The following is a 5880-nucleotide window of genomic DNA, read 5'->3' as shown; positions in this document are numbered from 1 at the left end:
TCATTTTTTAAGATTCGAGAGTCGGTTACACGTGAAGAAGAGTTAGCACCCCATAGTGTCCAAAGTTGGTACCTAATTGCTTATACGTTATTGTGTCAGTGGAAATTAGAGATTCAAATAAAAAATTAAAACATGATCCTTTTTATTGAATAATTGATTAATTTTTCCAAATTACAAAATAACACAAAAAATGGACTAAATTTATTTCAAGTTCGCTTTGCACTCAAATGTCGTTAAATTGCACTACTTCTATCAAGTGGTGTTTTTCATGCCCATTCTACGACAAGTGTTTTTAAAAATAAGTAGGAGTAAATAAATAAAATTAATAAAGTACAAAAAATATTGACAAAAAGATATTTTGTATAAATAAAGTTTTATAACATATATAAATATATTAGATCTAAAAGATATCAAATAAATTTATATGCATATGCAATAAAAGTACAATAATAAGATATATAAGTACATAATTCAAATACGTAAAAACCAAATAAATATATTATTATAGTACATAAATATAATCTAGCGTGTAATTTAAAGAAATTCATACCAATATATATATATAACTTAGAATAAATAATTTATAAAAAACAAATAAAAAAGGTTTATATATATATATATATATATATATATATATATATATATATATATACGGTTAAAATATGAAACATGCACATAAGATCTTATACTAAATGAACTATGGAGGTATTAATTTTTATTATTCCTAAAGTTTCAACAAGACAATGACCAAAAAATGAATTCATGGCAAAGTTTTAGTGATCAAAAGTACAAATCATGCATCTTCTAACATATAGTAATCAGAGGATTGAAATGAACTTAATCTTAAATTCTTAGACATGATCAGATATGAAACCAAACAATAAATATAAATAAGCAGTGAGTAAAATATAAACATCAAAAAAAATTAAATCTTAGGGTGTGTTTGGTTCATGGAATGTAAGATTACTAGTGGGAATAGGATTACCGGCAGGAATAAGATTATTGGGAATGTTGTATTTTGTGTTTGGTTCGTTTAGCAGGAATGTAATATTACAATGTTTGGTTAAAGGAATAAAAGATTATTGGAATGTATATTTTACCAAATTGTCCTTATTATATATTTGTTTTTTAATAAGTTGAATTCTACTATAATATTACTATAATTAATTTATATATTTTCTTTAAAAATTTTAAATTCATATAAAATTTATATATTTTTTTTACAAAATTGAAAAGATAAATAAGTTTAATGAAAGAGCAAATTTTATTTTAACCCTGAACTTCATATAAAATTCTAATTATGGATTTTTTTTGTAAATATAAAAATAGTTTAAGGATAAATTTTTAATTTAACCTTCGTAGAATTTTTTTATTAAACGACAGAATAAGGATATTTTTGAAAATAAAAATTTAAGGGCATTTTAGTCCAAAACGCTGGTAATCCAACAATACCTAAGAGAAGGGGGTATTCACATTCCTGGTAGTATACCCCCAAAATACCACTGTTAGTAATAAAAGATTACCGGAGAATAGGATTATTGGCCAACCAAACGAGGGAATGACATTCCATTCCCCAGTAATCTAATATGACGTGAACCAAACACGCCCTTAAAGTAAAAACAGTTGAATTTCTATTAAATGGCTAAAATAAAATCCTTACAAAGGTGAGACCCTTCACGCATAAATAGCCCCCATACATAAACTCAAAACGATGACGCATACCCATGTAAACTTAAAAAAAATAAAGGGAAAAAGCCCCTAATTTTGTAAGCTTTCCCATTCACACCCGCAAGAACCCATCTCTCCTAAGCTCTCTCTTAACTTTCACCGATCTCCTCCTCCACCTCACAATCGTTCACTGATGACCTAATAAAATGAAAGATGAAAGGCCAAAACGAGTCCGCTTTTAATCCTCAACTAAAAATATCCTCCTAAACACCTTAAATTCAACATGCAAGCCAAGGTCTTTCAAAGAAAATAAATTCAATTGTGGAAGGTCAACTCTGGTGAGGCGAAGATGACTGCTCCCCGAGGAAAGGTTCATCCCTCTCGGATTTCTTTTCGTTTAATGGTTGTGGTTTGTGAGAAAAAAATTCTTCATTTTTATTTTTTATTTATAGTCCCTCTTCTTTGTATCCTCTTCCCTTTGTAATATTTTGAGTGTTTTGATCAAGAATCTGGTGAAACAGAAAGCTTTCGACAGAGGAATTATTTCCCGAAATTGAGACTTTAACCATTCACATTTTTTGAGTTTTTTCTGAATTTTTAAAAGTGTTGTGGTTAAATTTCATTTGATTTTCTGTCCGATCTTTATTTTTTCATTGTTTTGGTGAGATGATGATATTGATGTGGTTGAACCGACCAGTTATTAGTTGCGGCTTCGAAATGTACTATGTCACTAAAGTGATGATGTGACTTGTGATATATCACCTAAAGTAATGACATGACATGTCACTAAAGTAATAACATGACATGTGCCATGTTACCAAAGTGATTATGATTCATGTGCCATATCACTCAATGTGATGATGTGTCAAGTGTCATATCACCAAAAGTGATGAGATGTCACGTGTCATGTCACTCAAGTGATGATGTGTCATGTACCACATCATCAAAGTGATGATGTGTTATGTGTCATGTCATTTAAAATGATGACATGACATGTAGAATGTGTCACATCCACGAAAGTGATGGCGTCCCATGTGCATGTGTCATGTCACCCAAATTGATAACGTAACATGTGAGACGTCACCGAAAGTGATGGCATGGCATGTTTCATGTCACCCAAATTGATGACATGGTATTTGATGACGTGTTATGTGATATGTCTCCAAATTGATGGCGTGACATGTGTTATATCACACAAAGTCATGATGTGTCATGTACTATGTATCCAAATTGTTGATGTATCCTTGTCTTCTAAATTGAGGACATGTAATGTGTCGCGTCTTTTAAATTGATGATGTGTCATTGCTCTGTCACCCAAATTAATGATGTGTGTCATGTGATGTGCCACCTAAAGTAATGATGTGTCACATGCTACGTCATCCAAAATGATGACATATAACACTCTAAAAGAGTTATTATTTAAGGTCTTTTTACTTAGATTTATGTTTATGTTTCAACACTTTAGGGAATATATCTTAAGCACTTTAGTAACAATTGCATGATTTGCATATTAGGAATGAGTTGGTAGTTTTGGGGGATAATTATGATAGTTTGTTGTGATTTAATGCTATGATATTATCTAGTGTTGTAGACATTGTTGTGAGATAGGATTGTGAGTCAGTTGCTATAATAATTGATGCGTCAGCTAAAAGCTATTGACAAGTGTATATAATCATATAACAAAAAAGAATTGACAAATAGAAAGAAGTTTTAATGGAAAATGAGTCTCAATTTAATACGGTTTAAACTCTACCTTTTAGGTCATTCAGTATATAAAAAAGGCATTTACAACCAATTAAGAAAAGTTTTTTAGGGTTTTATTTTATTCTATTCTTTCTTAACCGTCAACTATAGCCTCTTAGGCAATTTTGGGGAAAAACAATAGCTAGACATGAAGGCAAAGTCACTACAACAAGAAGGTGGTGGCTGGTGATCAATGATAGCATCAACAACAACAATGATGTGACGAATTTAAGAGATGATTTTTATTTTTGCTTACTTGAAATAATATTTAATTTTTGTGAGATTTGTTAAAAGTTGGATGCTTATATTTTTAAATTTATGTTATGAATTCCATGTTTAATTAATTTTGTTCATTGATTTAATTGATGTTTGCTCGATTTTATTAAGGCATTTTTATAGGGATATATATTTGCCTTGTCCATTGTATCGAGAGATGAATGACATTGTGTGGGCACTACATCGAGAGGTGACTGTCATTGTTGAAGCATCAGTGATTATGAGAGCAATGTTTCAGTATAGAAAGATCTAGTTGACTGATTACCATAACATACTTAATAAATTTGCATAGGTAGGTATAGAGATATAGTAAAGGTGTGAGTTTGTGAGTGAAAGCCATCAAGAGAGGTAAACTTGAAAAGTTAATGCTAGACGCATCAATCTTGTTGATGTGATATTGTTAATTGCGTGATTGAGTTTAACATTTTATATAATTTTTAGCACAAGCTGATACACTACTTTTATTACCACTGATGTGATTCCCTATATCTCTTCATTCTCATATTTATTTTAGCTTTATATTTTTGTTGCTTTGTTCGCAACTTCACCTACAAAGTTCTGTTAGTTTACTTAACTAATGCTATGACAATTCTCTAAGTAATACTAGTCTCTATGGAAATGATATTTGATATATTAATTTGTATTCACTTTATTACGTCATATGACAGTGTATGCTTGCATTTTTCTGTTATATTATTTGAAGCATCAAGTTTTTTGCGTCGTTGTCATGGAATAATGTCATTAGGGGTGTGCAAATCTGGGTCGGTGATTTCTCGGCCTGTGCCCCAACCCGGATGTTGTGGGTACCCGGTAATTGGGTACCCGGATTTTTACGGGTACCCGATACCCAGTTTTTTTATTTTCAAATTATTAATTTAAAAAATATACACAAATTTAAATGTTCAAAACTTCGAATTACATACTCCAACATCGGAACATAAAATTTAAAAGTTAGAAATACAAAATCTAATAATCCGTAATATAAATAATCCATTATATATATATATATAATAAAAAAAATAAAAATTTGAGTACCCGAAAAAATACAATTTTGTGACCCGGGCCCGACCCGGGAAATGTCGAGCCTGGTACCCGACCCAGTTGGGTAATTTTTGTTTTAGAAAATTACCCAATTTTTTAATGTTCGGGTCGGCGGGTTGGGTCAACCAGGTCAGGTATTTTTGCACAGCCCTAAATGTCATTACTTTTAGAATTGTTTTTTTACTAACATAGTGTTACTTTTTTTGTAGGTAAATTTTAATAGGACTTTGTTAGTGCATAAATCGAAGGAATAACTAATGGAAAGAGATCAACACCAACAAGAACAATTAGCTCAACAATAAGTGCTTAATGTTGGACTAGTTCCACCTTTGCAAAATATTCTCATGCAGCAAAATTACTAGAACACCGATGACAGAAATAGGCCAATTCGAGAGTACATTTTGCCCACATTATAAGATTTAAATTTTTCCATTGTTCTTCCTACCTTCTATTCTGCCCACTTTGAATTGAAATTGGTGATGTTTAAAATGCTGCAATCAATGGGACAATATAATGAGAGATGCAAACCAAGGACCCTCGAAGAAACTTTGCCGCTAAACTTTTTCCTTACTGGCTTCATGAAATAGCCAAGTCGTGGCTTAACTCTTGCCACCAGAAGCTATAGCATCATGAAACAAACTTTGCCAAAAGTTATCTCTGCAATTTAACTCTCCAAACATGAATACTAGATTGAGGAATGACAACACATCTTTCAAGAAATTGTAGGATAGGATCTTGTATGAAGTTTAGTAGAGATTTAAAGATTTTTTTGTGTGGAAATGCCCGATGCATGGTTTCTAGTATTGGACGTAAGTAAATATGTTTTACAATGGCTTGAACATGGAAACAAGGATTGTTATGGACACATTAGCCAATGGACTACCAATATCCTAACACAAAGATCATGTCGGGGAAGCGTATTGCTACCACAATGGATAATGATGCTTTGAACGTGTTAACTATGCATGTGACATCATTGACTAAGATGATAAAAAATGCAAAAACCTTGAGGTATGTATGGAATGAAATCAACATCAATTACTTCTTGTGTTTATTATGGTGACAATCATAACTTTGAATAATGTTTACAAAACCTCGAGTATGTTCATTTTGTGAGAAATTACAACATGAATGACAATTTCAACACATATG

This window comes from Hibiscus syriacus, unplaced genomic scaffold (genome assembly GCF_006381635.1).
Source record: "Hibiscus syriacus cultivar Baekdansim isolate YM2019G1 unplaced genomic scaffold, ASM638163v2 tig00112215_pilon, whole genome shotgun sequence".
Classification (NCBI taxonomy): domain Eukaryota; kingdom Viridiplantae; phylum Streptophyta; class Magnoliopsida; order Malvales; family Malvaceae; genus Hibiscus; species Hibiscus syriacus.
The sequence above is the reverse complement of the archived record's forward strand: the minus strand, read 5'-3'. Positions refer to the sequence as shown.